Here is a 16,800-nt window from a genome sequence, read left to right as displayed (position 1 = left end):
AATTTTTTTGTATTTTTTAGTAGAGACGGGTTTCACCGTGTTAGCCAGGATGGTCTCGATCTCCTGACCTCGTGATCTGCCCGCCTCGGCCTCCGAAAGTGCTGGGATTGCAGGCGTGAGCCACCGCGCCCGGCCAGAAGTGTAACTTTGTAACTTCACTTCAGCCTCTGATTGGTTGCTTTCCACAACCAATCAGACTGATGATGGGCTGCTAGTACATAGGTGTACACCAAATAACCAATGGGAAACCTCTAGAGGGTATTTAAATCCCAGAAGATTCTGTAAAGGGGCTCTTGAGAACCTATGCTCAGGCCGCTCCCACCCTGTGGAGTGTACTTTTGTTTTCAATAAATCTCTGCTTTTGTTGCTTCATTCTTTCCTTGCTTTGTTTGTGCATTTTGTCCATTCTTTGTTCAAAACGCCAAGAACCTGGACACCCTCCACCGGTAACAGATAATTTTGTTTGTTTGTTTGTTTGTTTTTAAGACGGAGTCTCGCTCTGTCGCCCAGGCTGGAGTGCAGTGGCGCGATCTCGGCTCACTGCAAGCTCTGCCTCCCGGGTTCATGCCATTCCCCTGCCTCAGCCTCCGCAGTAGCTGGGACTACACGCGCCCGCCACCACGCCCGGCTAATTTTTTTGTATTTTTAGTAGAGACGCGGTTTCACCATGGTCTCGATCTCTTGACCTCGTGATCTGCCTGTCTCGGCCTCCCAAAGTGCTGGGATTACAGGCGTGAGCCACCGTGCCCGGCCCAATATTTTATTATTTTCTAGAGTGAGTTCCCGTTAGGAGTCTGTCAACTCTGTTCAGAGAATGTTCCCCCATGCCCTTCAGGACTCTCAAGTTGAAGCCTATCAAGAAAATCGGAGCTTTGCTAAGAGCAGACTGTCTACAGAAACCATTACTTTCTGGCATTGAGAGTAGAATTCTCTTTTGCATGTGCTAAAAACTGTGATTATGTGGTGTTGATAATGCACCTGACAGTTGGATATCACCTTATTTTAAAGCCTGCAGGCCCCTGAATCTTCAGTTCACTCATGTACTGTCAAAGACATGTGAAACGGCAAAGAGTGATCAAAGGACAGAGATCAAAGTTGGGGCTTTAAAAGTTATATTATTATTTTCATCGGTTAAACTCTATTCCTTCTTCGTATGAATGAAAGGGAGATCTGTGATTGGATTTCCACTGACTGCCACCCACTAATCCGTGTCACACGGACAACTTCAGCTGTAGCAGCTCAGGGTTGTCGGTGTAGATCTAAGCTGAGACTCAGCACGCTGAGAGGATGGGAGAAATTCAGCAGCTGCCAAAGGAGGGGCTGAGAAGGAGAAACGTTTCCATCAGGCTAATGAAACCTGTCAGCAACAGCAGGGGATCCAGAGCCTGTCCTCCCAGAATGCAAGAGGAGCGGAAAAGCGGCCAAGAAGAAAGAAGGGAGGAGGGGAGGAGGAAGAAACAAAGAATTCATAATTATACCAATTATAGCAGGAGTAGGAGGAGTTTGGCAGGAGGGGTGGTCATGAAACAAAAGAAAACAGTTAAAGTATGGTTCAACAATTGGCAAACTGCTGACTTTGTTCCCGGAACATTTCTCCCGGGGAGCAGCTTCTGCTGGGGCTGTGGTAGACGTCAATGTGCCTTAGGGTCCCTCTTCACCCTGGGAGGGGCGCTGGCAATGGGTTCCGATGGTCTGAAGTTTTTACAAAATCTGTGGAAGGAAAATATCATAACTGCCGTCAGTTAAGCCTACTGTGTCTTTCCACCTCGGCTTCCCTCACGGAGAGTTTTGGGGTTAGTTAAGGGGAAGTTGAGTTAGGAAGGCACCATATTTATTAACTGCACTTTACAAAGATGTTTTGGGACATTTCAATAAAAGCATATGAGAAACCATAAAGTCCTATTTTTTTTCTTTTGATACAGAATCTGGCTCTGTTGCCCAGGCCGGAGTGCAGTGGCACAATCTCGGCTCACTGCAACCTCTGCCTCCCGGGTTCAAGCGATCCTCCTGCTTCAGCCTCCCAAGTAGCTGGGATTACAGGTGCCCGTCACCAGGCCCAGCTAATTTTTTGTATTTTTAGTAGAGACAGGGTTTCACCATGTTGGTCAGGCTGTCTCAAACTCCTGTCCTCAGGTGATCCACCCGCCTCGGCCTCCAAAAGTGCTGGGATTACAGGCATGAGCCAGGGCGCCCAGCCAATAGAGTCCTATTTAGACATACACAAATATAGCTTATTTTACAATCCTTATATTTATTTATTAAAGAAGGGAGAGAAAAATTAGGTAAAAATTAGTAGGATATGGAACAAAACAGTTAAGATGAGTGATTAAGTCAGGAGTTATTCTGACACTGAGAAGGAAAGTATAACACAAAACTTTCAGATCATACCAAAACCAATCCTTCATTACGAAGAAGGGAGATTCTGTTAGGAGAAATGAATGGTGAGATTATTTGAAATCTGAGTAATAAAGCATTGTGAATTATATGAACTCACACAGAATTAAGCCCGGCATGGTGGCTCATGCCTGTAATCCCAGCACTTCAGGAGGCCAAGGTGGGAGGATTGCTTGATCTTAGGAGTTTGAGATCAGCCTGGGCAATACAGCAAGACCCTGTTTCTATGAAAAATAAAAAAATTAGTCGTGTGTGGTGTCATGTGCCTGTAGTCCCAGCTACCCAGGAGGCTGAGGTGGGAGGATTACTTGAGTACAGGAGGCCAAGGCTGCAGTGAGCCATGATCACGCTACTGCACTGCAGCCTGGGCAACAGCACGAGGCTCTGTCTTAAGAAAAAAAGATAAAGAAAACTAATTTAAAATATATGTGGGTTAAACATGAAATATTGACATTGGTAAGGAGAACATAAAACTCTAAAAATATTTTTTTAAATTGAGACACAGGGTCTTGCTCGGTTGCTGATATGGTTTGGCTGTGTCCCTATCCAAATCTCATCTTGAATTGTAGTTCGCATAATCCCCACATGTTGTGGGAGGGACCTGGTGGGAGGTAATTGACTCATGGGGGTGGTTTCCCTCATGCTGTTCTCGTGATAGTGAGTTCTCATGAGATCTGATGGTTATATAAGGGGCTTCCTCCTTCGCTCAGCTCTCATTCTTCTTCTTGCTGCGGCCATGTGAAGAAGGATGTGTTTGCCTTTCCTTCTGCGATGACTGTAAATTTCCTGAGGCCTCCCCAGCCATGCTGAACTATGAGTCAATTAAACCTCTTTCCTTTATAAATTACCCAGTCTTGGATATGTCTTTATTAGCAGCGTGAGAATGGACTAACACAGTTGCCCAGGCTGGAGAGCAGTGTCCAGATCATTGCTCACCACAGTCTTGAACTCCTGGGCTCAGGGTATCTTCACGCCTCACCCTCCAAAGTAACTGGAACCACTGGCATGCACCACCATGCCTCGCTAATTTTTTGTTGCTCAGACTGGTCTCAAACTCCTGAACTCTAGCAATCCTTCTGCCTTGGCTTCCCAAAGTGCTGGGATTACAGGTGTGAGCCATTATGCCTGGCCTCCATAAAACTCTTAATATTCCAATACAATGAGGACGACAGACTAGGTAATGAATATTGACAATTTGAGGACACAGACACAGAAAAACTGAAAGTATCCTAAAATATTACAGCTCATACATAAAATAAATTTGTTAGTGCTTTCCTCAAATTTGACAAAATCTAAGAAAGTTACAAGACGTTACCAACAACTAGTTACTTTGATAGAAGTAGAAAGAAGCATTTCTAAACTATCAGTCATTTTAAAATGTCAACTACCAACACGTAAGTAAAGATAATTTTCTTTCTATTCTTTCCAAACAAAATATTACAAAACCATTGTCTTTTGAAGAGGCTATCAGAATGTCTGCAGACAAAAATTATAAGGAAAAAAGCATTTTAGAGATGATTGAGAAAATTAGTTTATAAAAATACTATTTTTAAGGATTATGTGATGTGTGTGGTATTAAGTAGCTTAAAAATTATAATTTACGGTCAGGCACGGTGGCTCACCCCTGTAATCCCAGCACTTTGGGAGGCCAAGGCAGGCAGATCATGAGGTCAGGAGATCGAGACCATGCTGGCTAACATGGTGAAACTCGGCCTCTACTAAAAATACAAAAAATTAGCTAGGTGTGGTGGCCGGCGCCTGTAGTCCCAGCTACTTGGGAGGCTGAGGCAGGTGAATGGTGTGAACCCGGGAGGTGGAGCTTGCAGTGAGCCAAGATCGCACCACTGAGCTTCAGCCTGGGCAACAGAGTGAGACTCCGTCTCAAAAAAAAAAAAAATTGTAATTTACATGATTTTTCTTATACTAAATATCTACTTTTGTACTGTAGTTGATATTTAAAACTTTGTGTTTTTTCAGGAGGACCCCGAGAAATTGCATATGATTCAGGCCACTTGACACAGGATTTGCCCATTCTCATAAATTTCTAGGTGTCCTGCCTTAAGAACAGCCCCTCTTCACACTCAGTGACTTTCATGCTCTCAACTTTTCTGCTATTCCCTTCTTGGAGATGTGTATATATGCATATATATAGTTTTATAATTTTTAATTGTGGTCAATACACATACAATTTGCAACCTTAACTATTTTTTTTTTTTTAATGTATAGTTAGTGGCATTAAATACATTCACACTATTTTGGAACCGTCACCAGCATCCATCCACACAACTATTTTCATCTTGCAAAACGGAAGCTCTGTACCCATTAAACAACAGCTCTCAATTCTCCTCTCCCTCCAGCCTCTGGAAACCACCATGCTACTTTCTGTCTTTCTGAATTTGACTATTCTAGGTATCCCATAAAGTGGAATTATATACTATTTGTCTTTTTATGACTGTTCAATTTTTTTCTGATTCTCATTTCTTGTGTTGTTGAAGATGGCCCCCATCTATTTAAACTTTATATTTTCATTTTTACTACTGTGTTTTCTAGAAAAAAATTGTGTGAGTTTTGTTAAATAAATGTTTTCTAAAGGAAACGGGCTTTGAGTCCTGTTTCACCCAGTCAACTTAGGAAGACATTTATTTTTAAATCATGTGTAATTTTTGCCCAATTTCTGCTCTATTGGTTCATTGGAAAGATGTATCTACAGTGGAAATAATTAAGAAGAAAGCTTTAGTTACTTCCTCAGACATAGCCTTCTTATCTGTGATGGGCTTTTTTTGTTTTTGTTTTTTTTGAGACAGAGTCTTGCTCTGTTGCTCAGGCTGGAGTACAGTGGTGAGATCTTGGCTCACTGCAACCTCTACCTCCGGGGTTCAAGTAATTCTCGTGCCTCAGTCTCCTAAGTAGCTGGGACCACAGGTGCCTGCCATCATGCCCAGCTAATTTTTGTATTTTTAGTAGAGACATGGTTTTGCCATGTTGGCCAGGCTGGTCTCGAACTCCTGACCTCAGGTTATCTGCCCACTTTGGCATCTCAAAGTGCTGGGATTATAAGCACGAGCTACCGTGCCAGGCCCTGTGATGGTTAATTTTATGCGTCGACATGACTGGGCCACAGGATGCCAGGAAGCTAGTTAAACATGATTTCCGGGTGTGGTTGTGAGGGTCTTTCTGGAAGAGATGAGTATGTGAATGGGTGAACTGAGGAGGGCAGGTAGCCCAGTGTAGGTCAGTCTCTTGGCCTGACTGTCTGAGTGGGAACATTTGTCTTCCACCCTCAGTGCTACTGGTTCTCAGACCTTCAGACTTGGATTCAAATCTATACCATTGGCTTTCCTACTTGCAGGCCTTTGAACTACCTCATCAGCTTTTCTGGGTCTCTGGCACACAGATGGCAGATTATGGGACTGCCTAATAAATTCCATTCTCTCTCTATATATAGATATTTATGTATATTTCTGTTTCTCTGTAGAACCTTGACTAATACAACACCCAAGTCCCATTTTAGCCGTTTCCAAGAGATTTCAAGTTACTTAGGGACATATTTCGATTGGTGTTTGTACACTTCATTTTTTTTTTTTTTTTTTTTTTTTTTGGAGACGAAGTCTTAGTCTGTCGCCCAGGCTGGAGTACAGTGGTGCAATCTTGGCTCACTGTAAGCTCCGCCTCCCAGGTTCACGCCATTCTCCTGCCTCAGCCTCCTGAGTAACTGGGACTACAGGCACCCGCCATCACGCCCGACTAATTTTTTGTATTTTTAGTAGAGACGGGGTTTCACCATGTTAGCCAGGATGGTCTTGATCTCTTGACCTCGTGATCCACCCGCCTCAGCCTCCCAAAGTGCTGGGATTACAGGCGTGAGCCACCGTGCCCGGCCAACTTATCTTACAAGAATATATATATATATATTTTTGAGACGGAGTCTGGCTCTGTCGCCCAGGCTGGACTGCAGTGGCCGGATCTCAGCTCACTGCAAGCTCCGCCTCCCGGGTTTACGCCATTCTCCTGCCTCAGCCTCCTGAGTAGCTGGGACTACAGGCGCCCGTCACCTCGCCCGGCTAGTTTTTTTGTATTTTTTAGTAGAGACGGGGTTTCACCATGTTAGCCAGGATGGTCTCGATCTCCTGACCTCGTGATCCGCCCGTCTCGGCCTCCCAAAGTGCTGGGATTACAGGCTTGAGCCACCGCACCCGGCAAGAATATTGTGGGAACTCATTTCATAAGGTAAAAATCATTTACATAACAGCACTTTAAGCTATTATTTTTGTGATTATGCATTCACTGTTATTATGTCTGATCATTACGTGATTGTATGTACTACAGAAATAAGAAGAGATTGTTGATATTTAATGGTGTTAAAGATAATTTTCACTCAACATCACTAACCAAATCTTTTATGAAATGATGACATGGCCAGGCGCCATGGCTCATGCCTGTAATTCTAGCATTTTGAAAGGCTGAGGTGGGCGGTTCACTTGAGGTCAGGAGTTCAAGACCAGCCTGGCCACCATAGTGAAACCCAGTCTCTACTAAAAATAAAAAAATTAGCTGAGTGTGGTGGTGGTCGCCTGTAATCCCAGCTACTCAGAAGGCTGAGGCGGGAGAATCACTTGAACCCTGAAGGCAGAGGCTGCAGTGAGCCGAGACTGTGCCATTGCACTCCAGCCTGGGTGACAGAGTGAGACTCTGTCTCAAAATAAATAAATAAATACATACATACACAAATGCATAAAAGCAAAATAAAAAAGAAATGATGAAATGGCAGGCTTAGGGTTTGCAGTATAAATTGTTACTGTGAGTATGAATGGTGTTCTGGATTATACATTATAGATAGATAAATGCAACAAGCCACACTGTTCACTCTTTTGCTGTCGTTTTCCTCACCCCAGTAAGAAACCCCGTGCCTGTTAGCAGATATTTCCTACGTTTCCCTCCCTCCAGCCTCTGACACTACAAACCTACTTTCTGTCTTTATGGATTTGTTTATTCTGGGCTTTTACGTAAATACAGACGTACAATAAGTGGCCTTTTGTGTTTGGCTGCTTTCATTTAATGTTTTTAAAGTTCATACATGTTATGGCATAAATCAATACACACCCCTTTTTATCCCCTTTTTATACCTGAATAATATTCCATTGTATGAGTCCACCACTTTTTTTTTTTTTTTTTTGAGATGGAGTCTCGCTCTGTTGCCCAGGTTGGAGTGTGGTGGCGTGATGTTGGTTCACTGCAACCTCTGCCTCCTGGGTTCAAGCAATTCTCCTGCCTCAGCCTCCTGAGTAGCTGGGATTACAGGCATGTATCACCATGCCCAGCTAAATTTTTATATTTTTAGTAGACGGGGTTTCCCCATGTTGCCCAGGGTGGCCTCGAACTCCTGAGCTCAGATAATCTGCCTGCCTTCGCCTCACAAAATGCTAGGATTACAGGCGTGAGACACTGCACCCGGCTGAGTCTACCACATTTTGTTTAACCATTTATCAATGGGCATATGGGTTATCTCCACATTTTGGCTGTTATGAATAATGCTGCTATAAACATGTAAACAAAACTTATGTACAAGTTTTTGTGTGAACATGTGTGTTTCAGTTCTCTTGGGTATGCACCTAGGAGTAGAATTATTGAGTCATATGATAACTCTATGTTTAATTTTTGGAGGAATTATTAAACTGTTTCCAAAGTGGCTGCTGCATTTTACAATGCAACCTCCAATGTATATGAGTTCTAATTTCTGCATATCCTCACCCATGTTTGTTTTTGTTTGTCTTTTTTTGAGACAGAGTTTCGCTCTTGTTGCCCAGGTTGGAGTGCAATAGCGTAATCTTGGCTCACTGCAACCTCCGCCTCCTGAGTTCAAGCGATTCTCCTGCCTCAGCCCCCTGAGTAGCTGGGATTACAGGCATGCACCACCATGCCTGGCTAATTTTTCTTTATTTGTAGTAGAGACGGGGGTTTCACCATGTTGGCCAGGCTGGTCTCGAACTCCTGACCTTGTGATCCATTTGCCTCCGCCTCCCAAAGTGCTGGGATTCAGGTATGAGCCACCACACCCAGCCTGTTTGTCTTTCATTATGGCCATCCTAGAGCACGTGAAGTGGTATCTCATGGTTTTAATCTGCATTTTTCAATCACTAATGATATTGAGCATCTTTTCATGTGTTTATTGGCCATTTGTGTATCTTTGGAGAAATGTCTGCTCAGATGACTTATCCATCTTAAAATTTGGTTATTTTACTTTTTATTATTGAAGTGCAAGAGGTTTTTATATATTCTGGATATTAGACCCTTATCAGATACATGATTAGCAAATATTTTTCTCCCATTCTGTGGGTTTTCTCACTTTCTTTTTTTTTTTTAAGACAGAGTTTCCCTCTTGTTGCCCAAGCTGGAGTGCAATGACCCAATTTTGGCTCACTGCAACCTCCACCTCCCAGGTTCAAGCGATTCTCCTGCCTCAGCCTCCCAAGTAGCTAGGATTATAGTCGCGCGCCACCACGCCTGGCTAATTTTGTGTATTTTTAGTAGAAACAGGGTTTCACCATGTTAGCCAGGCTGGTCTCAAACTCCTGACCTCAGGTGATCTGCCTGCCTCAGCCTCCCAAAGTGCTGGGATTACAGGCATGAACCACACTGCGCCTGGCCTATTCCGTTGTTTTCTAGCTTTCACTGATGTTGAGCTGTCTGTCATTCATCTTTGTGAGCAGTCTGTGTTTACATTCATGATCTTCTCTTTGGTTCTGCAGATTCATTATGATGCATCTAGGTATGGATTTCCTCTTATTTCTCTCTCTTACTATTTCATGTTAGATTTTTTTCACTTTTCCTCCATTTCTTTCCACTCTTTCCTCATATCTTCCATCTGATTCTCTGTCCTGCATTCTGGATTGTTGCAGACTGGGTACTCCATAAACAGATGCTGAGATGAAGTTTGGGGTGCAAGTTTGGGGTGATGTTTATTAGGAATCAACACCTGTGAAGGGAAAGAGGAGGATCCAGGTGTGTGCAGAGAGAGAAGTTGAACAGTGATGCAGGCTTGACCAAGCACTTGCCCACCCACCAGAGAGCTTTGGAATCAAATCGTCTATCAGAGTTTTCCCACATCAGCCCGAAACCGCCGCAACTTTCAGCTCCTACTTTATTCCTTCACGCAGTGTGAGTTTCCCTGGCAAGTATGTGATTACTGGTGAGGTGCTTTCTGCAGCAGAAGCAGAGGCAGACCCTGATGGAGCTGGCAGTCGAGGTTGTCCTTTTTACTTCCTGGGCAACAAGCTTTTCCTTGCAGGGGGACCTAGGTGGTGAACCTCTGCATCTACCCATGCATTATTCCTTCTGATCTTTTATTTTTACTAGTTCTTTCTTTAGCTGCCCCACTCTGATTTTAACCTGTTTGTTGAATTTTCTCAATGAAAGATTTTCTTTTGTCAAGAACTATTTACATATAAATGTATCTTAATAGTGATTATTCTAAAGATGGAGTAGGGAGCACGCACTGAGCTGTGTCGGGCAATACTGGCACTCTTAGATGGAGGGTCCTAGGAGCAAACAAGCTAAACAGAGTCTCTGGGTCACGATGGGCTTCAGCTTCACTGAGAGCATACAAGAGCCCTCTGGGGAGTCATGGGGCAGGGCCATGCATTCTGGGAAGCACCAGACTTAGCACAGTCTGGACACCTGCCCAGGCTGTGTCCCAGCATGTTTGGCTAAGATGTTGCAGGATTGTCTTGAACTTTCTGAAATCAACTCTTTGTTTGGGAAGCCTTGGCTCCTTTTACTGAAGACTGCTACTTGGAAAGCAAGTTCTAGGTGCTAGATGTGCTCATTACTATGAAAGTGACTGCTTGTAGGACACTTTAGTGGATAGAACTAGAAATTACATGTGTGTACACACACACACACACACACACACACAGAGTAGTGTGCTGATGAATGTTCAACAGTTGGCTCTCTGGGGAAAAATAAATCCCTGATTTGTAGCATTTACCAATTTCCTTGGTGATAATACTCCCATCTTTGTCAATCTAAAAGTCAGTTTAATATCAGCCTGCTGCAAAATACTTGAAAACTGAGCTGGTACAGGCCAGTGGTATACCACTGATGTGATATGTATGGACCTATCTCTCTTTCTCTCTGTCATCTATCTATTAAAACTCATGAGTTTATACTGATATCCGCAAAGCCAATCCAACACCACAGGGTTTATTCTTTCCTTCTTCCTTCCATATTTTTAAATCCTTTCTCTGACAGTGAGAAACCCACTTCCCATTATCAAGAATATATTACTTATTTTCTCAGTCTTGAAATATACAGAAATTCATTTCAGAATGTCTAGTTCATACATTTGCAAATTAAACAAACAAACAAAAACAGCCAGCTTACCAGAGTTCAATACTCTCTTGAGTTCTTTAGGTTAAAGATCTAATGGCATATAGTTCATACGCTTTGTTCAAACTTACTGGGGTTTGTTCTTTAAAAAATGTTTTGACCTTAGTGTGGTTACATTATTCATTATATAGGTCTATGTGTTCGTTTGTATTCCATTTTAGAGTTTTCTTTTTTTTTTTTTCCTTGAGATGGAGTCTTGCTCTGTCGCCAGGCTGGAGTGCAATGGCCCGTTCTCGGCTCACTGCAACCTCCGCCTTCCGGGTTCAAGTGATTCTCCTGCCTCAGCCTCTCAAGAAGCTGGGATTACAGGTGTGTGCCACCACGTCCACCCAATTTTTGTATTTTTAGTAGAGACAGGGTTTCACCATGTTGGTCGGGATGGTCTTGATCTCTTGACCTTGTGATCTGCCTGCCTCCACTTCCCAAAATGTTGGGATTACAGGCATGGGCCACCGCGCCTGGCTGAGTTTTCTTCATTGTTAATTTTATGTTCTGCCTTATGTTTTTGAATATGTAAAACATTAATATCAAAAAGTTAGAATTGTACAGAAAAGTGTATTCAGAGAAGTATTACTCACCCTTTGTTCCCCATTCCTCCTTTTCTTTCTGCTTTGTTCCCACCTAACGTTTGAAGGTGACAAATTTAGTGATCTCTAGCTATCCTTCCTGTGTGGGTTGGGGGATTTTGGTAGAAATAAGCAGATACTAGCATACTTTCCCCTATTTTTTACCCAAAGACAGCATAGTTCAGTTGCTTTTTTTTTCTTTTTAAAACAACATATCCTGAAAATCATTTCACATATATTAATCTTTCTCATTCATTTTCTCAGTTGAATAATATCTCTTTATGTGTATGCACCACTTTTGCTCTATTTCCAATATTTGGGTATTTAGATATTTGCCAATATTTTGCCATTATAAATAATGCTTCAATGAATAACCCGGTGCATAATATTTTCTTTTTGTTTAAGGTGTATTTTCACAGAAAACTCCCAGTAGTGGGATTGCTGGCACAAATGGCAAATGCATACATTGTGTTGTCAGATATTGCCATATGCCACTGCATAGCAGTTGTGTCGCCTTCCATCTCTACCAGCGATGTGTGACAGTGCCTGTTTCCCAAAAGCCTTTCCACATGAAGTGTGATACCTTACAATTTTTCCAATTTGGTGAGAAATTGTATATCAGTGTAGTTTTCATTTGCATTTCTTACATCATAAATGAGGTCAAACACCTTTTCATATGTTTACTAGACATTTTATATCTTTTCTGTGAATTGTTTGGTAATGAGTTTTGCCCATTTTCCTATTGAGTGTTTGGCCACCTTCCTGCTTAAATTTTGAAAGTCAGCAGGAGAATCTTCAAGAGCCTACAGTGAAGTCAAAGTGTCTGCTACTCCAGGTGTGGTCTGTGGGTGAGCAGCATCTGATTTAGGAGCTTGACATCACCTGGAATTTGTTAGCCCTGTAGGATCTTGGGCACCACACCTGACCGTCTCAATTAGAACCTGCATTTTAACAAGATCCACAGGTGACTTACACACATAATAAAGTGTGACATGCCCTGGTCTCAGCTATGTCTTAAAGACCTCATATTCCATTTCCTCTAGGAATGTCTCCTGAGTAAAACAGAAGTGAAAGAGGGGATTACATTTCTCCAGTAACATGAACCCTAAGTGGTATCTGGAAACATATGTGTTAGATTAATTGTAATACCTTTCCCAGATGCTCTGCCTTGAAAGGTTGTGTTTTCTGCTTATCTAGTGGAATAAACAAATTTGTAAAAAAAAAAAAAAAAAAAAAAAAAAAAAAGAGTTTTTAGGTTGGTGCAAAAGTAATTGCAGTTTTTGCCACTGAAATAAAAGACGCAATTACTTTTGCATCACCCTAATAAATGACGTATAAAGGCAGTGAATATTCATTAAAAAATTCAGTCAGGCCGGGCACAGTGGCTCACACCTATATTCCCAGAACTTTGGGAGGTCAAGGTAGGAGGATTACTTGAGCTCAGAAGTTTGAGACCAGCCTGGGCAACATAGTGAGACCCTGTCTTGACAAATGGTAAAAAAATTAGGTGGGCATGGCGGCATGCACCTGTCCTCTGAGCTACTTGGGAGGGTGAGCTGGGAGGATTGCTTGAGCCCAGGAGTTCCAGGCTGCAGTGAGCTGTGATGGCACCACTGCTCTCCTTCCTGGGCAACAGAGCAAGAATCTGTCTAAAAAAAAAAAAAAAAAAAAAAAAAAAAAATTAAAATTCAAACAATGCAAGGATAAAATAAAGAGCGAAAGTCCCCTTTCACACTTCCCTGTATGTGACAGTGCACAGGAGTGCCTCCTTTTTATGGGTCACTTGTTATTTTTGCTAAAAACAGACATGCTCTTTCAAGATATGACTGGAAGAGATTTTAAACTAATTATATGTTATTAAGACACATACAAATCCTAAAGCAAACTTAACAAGGAAATGATGTAGTAAGAGGTTATCATTAAGCATGGGTAACACTTGAATTATAAATTTGCGTGTAGCAGTCATTTATATGCAAATTTCAGAACTGGCTGCAATTATATTTAATCTCCACTACCTACTAGTTTCATTTTCAACAGAAAGAAAAGCTTTCTTCCTATAGTTTGGAAAAACAAAGATGAGGTTACTCCATCAAGCTAATGTAGGTGGGTGTATCTTCTACCATATCTGAGACATCATCCACCCAGCCCAGCCAGAGGTCAGCCTCATCCCAGGTAGACAGGTAGCACCCTCTTTTGGGCTGATGCTCTGTCCCTCTGTAGGTATGACTTCTCTCCGAGAAATAGTGATGCCAAAAGAACTCACACAATTCCAGGCCCACTCTGGTGGAAATTTTAAAAATAGCCTTTGGCCAGCATGTTGGTTTCCCAGGACTGCTGTAACAAAGCTCCACAAACTCGGTGACTTAGAACAACAGAATTGCTTCTATCACCGTTCTAGAGGCTAGAAGTCTGAAATCAAGGTGTCAGCAGGCCATGCTCCCTCTGCAACTTTAGGGAAGGATCATTCCTTGCCTCTTCCAGCTTCTGGTGGTTCCCAGTGATCCTTGCTGTTCTGTGGCTTGCAGGTGTGCAGTATTCTCCTTCCTACCTTTGTTGTCACATAGTATTTTTCCTTTGTGTATGTATTTGTGTCTCTTCTTATAAAGACATCATTCAGGCCGGGCGTGGTGGCTCACGCCTGTAATCCCACTACTTTGGGAAGCTGAGGTGGGCAGATCACCTGAGGTCAGGAGTTTGAGACCAGCCTGGCCAACATAGTGAAACCCCCGTTTCTACTAAAAATACAAAAAATTAGCCAGGTGTGGTGACAGGTGCCTGTAATCCCAACCTCCTGGGAGGCAGAGGCTGCAGTGAGTCGGGACTGCACCATGGCACTCCAGCCTGGGCAACAGAGGCTCCGTCAAAACAAACAAACACACACACACACACACACACCATTCATATTGAATTAGGGCCCACCTATTCCAGTAGGACCTCAACTTAAGTTAGTTACATCTGCAAAGACCTATTTCCCAATAAGGCCACATTCACAGGTACTGGGTTTGGAACTTCAATATATCTTTTGGGGGAGTACAATTCAACCCAGAACAGTAGGGACCAAGTTTCTGCTGAAACTTTAACACTAGAAATGTCCCATTTGTTACCAATAACACTTCACCAGGAAGAAGAGGCTCCACTCTGGGTTGCTGGGTGAATCCATCTTCCTGGGTTTAGTTCGCGTTTCCATGCCTCCTTGTCTGTCAGAACCTGTGCTTGCTTAGACATCGCCAATGACTACTGTTGGCACATTGTGTGTTGTTCTCTGCTTCCTAAATGAAAATCTGCCAATTCTAGAATATACTGAATCAGCAAGCAAGTACAGAATTTAGGAGTGGTAGAGATATGGATAAAATTGGTAGGTTTGGGGAATTCCTCACTTTCCAGATATATATACATTTAAATAAAATTTATGGTAGGCCATTGTTTTGGACTGAGCTCCTGAACTAGGCCCCAACAGACCAAACTAAAATGAAGCCACAGTATTAAGTGCTACATAACTAAACAGAGACTTTAAAAAACAGGAAAATCCCAAAAAGGGCCAGTTTTCCAAAAACCAGGAGATTCATAGCAAACGGGGCCCAGTCAGCGTGAGCCAGCTACGGCAGCCCCCTCTGCTTTAACCCATAAAGGAGAGTAACCTGATGTTACCTAATGTGCTTTCTGCACTATACTTTTCCCTTGTTCCTGCTTAAGTTACCTTAATAAAACCCAGCTGTTCTTCCATTCTCACAGAGCTCCTGTCTATTTTGTAGTCAGAATGCTGCCTGGCTCATGAATTGCTACTAGAAGCCAATCAGATCTTTAAAACCATTTGTTGAAATTTTGTTCTTTAGACTACACAAACACACTCTCATCATATAGCTCTTTAAAAAAGAAAAGAAGAAAAGAAAAAAGAATATAAAACCCTACAACCTTAGGTGCTTTTGTTGTTTTTAATTTAAAAAGACAAAATTGTTCGACTTGTATAGAAGTAGATACAGCTTAGAGAGCCAAGGTAACAAAAGGGGAAAAGTTTGTGTTGTCTGGTACCTTTGAGGGAGTCAGAAGCCTAAAGGGAGGCTCTGATTTATGATTCTCAGAAGACAACTGTTGTCAACAGTTCAGATGAGAACTGAGCGGCCACACTCCTGCAGCTGAAAGGCGTCAATGCGAGCTGAGTTGCTCTTGAACAGTGCGTTCCCCGGGGAGGCAGGGAAAGGCTGGCTTGCACCTGCTCTGTCACCCAGCTCCACTCTTAGGACAGAAGAGGTCTGGAAAACGTCTAGGCCATTCCTCATTTCACAGAGGAGGAAATGGGTTAGTGTGTAATTGTTTTTATTATCACACTTGTTTTATCTTCTAATCTGTCAGGCTCACTCAATGCTACATCCTGCAGTCCCCACCAGTCCCCACCCACTGGGGAAACAATCCGATCCTGCAAGCAATTACTGAATGCTGACGGCATGCCTCACCTCCAGACCTGCCCATTAAACCAAGAAGGGAGGTGTTTTGCTTTCCGCGCTAGATCGGTATTTTCCCCTACCACTTTAAGATTACGCTTCAGGCCAGTGTTAGGCTTTCTGGTGGGGTGGGAAGCTACAGGCGGCCTCCTCCACCGCAGTGATGGCGGCTATGAAACCTCTGGGTACTGGGGCCGGAGACGCGGCAGGGATTCTCCCAAAACTGGGTTTTCAAGGCTACCGCGCTCTACGGAGGCCGACCCCGCAGGTAAGGAACTGTCCACCGGGAAGCAACGGGCGTGGCGTGAGCAGCCCGACCAATCAGCAGAGCCGCCCTTCAGTCAGGCTCCCCGCCCGGGGTACCCGCCCAGTCCCCAACCACTGAGCATGCGCCGCGGGCCTGGCGCAAATCCTCGCCTGGCGCGCCCTCTCCGCGGCCCCGGGAGGGTTAGGCTGCGCCGGGCTTCCTCAGAGAGACAGAGAGGGAGCCGGGGCGGCAGGGGACCCTTCGGGACGGGAAAGCGGTTAGGGTGTTGGGGGGAAAGTCCCTCACAGGGTGGCTGTCGCTAGCGGCCGCCAGCTCTGCGTCACGGTGGGCTCGCAAGCCGGCGCATCCCGGTTTCCTTGGCACCCCGCCTGGCGGTCCGGCGCGGAGGGGCGGCAGACCGGTTAAATCGGCCCCTGTGAGGGCTGCCGTGTCACCTGAGCCCCTTCCAGGCCGTTGTCCTCAGGTTACAGGCGACGTAATCGAGGCTCCGAAGTTTTGCCCACGTCCAAGGTGAAGCAGCTGGCCGTCCCGGCAGGTCGGAGTCTGGGAGTCTCCCACGCCTGGCCCGGCCCAGCCGTCATTCTCCCGCCGGGAGCTCCGTGCCTCCGGGGACCGAACGGTGGGGAGGCCGAGGCGCCACCACGAGCGCGCGGCGCTCCGCGCCAGGTCCCAAGCAGGGACGCTCCGTCCAGGTCCGCCCGGCCGGCTGGGGGTGTCGATCGGTGCCGCGTAAAGGCTACTTTCCTGA

At 44.1% G+C, this 16,800-nt stretch overlaps 1 protein-coding gene across 1 annotated transcript in view; it reads right to left on the bottom strand.

Moving 5' to 3' along the window:
• The window catches only part of UBAC2 (UBA domain containing 2), an 885,094-nt gene that overhangs the window by 280,639 nt on the left and 587,655 nt on the right, over nt 1-16,800 (bottom strand). The window lies entirely within an intron of this gene.

The sequence above is a fragment of the Macaca thibetana genome, chromosome 17 (genome assembly GCF_024542745.1).
Source record: "Macaca thibetana thibetana isolate TM-01 chromosome 17, ASM2454274v1, whole genome shotgun sequence".
Lineage (NCBI taxonomy): Eukaryota > Metazoa > Chordata > Mammalia > Primates > Cercopithecidae > Macaca > Macaca thibetana.
The sequence above is the reverse complement of the archived record's forward strand: the minus strand, read 5'-3'. Positions and strand labels throughout refer to the sequence as shown.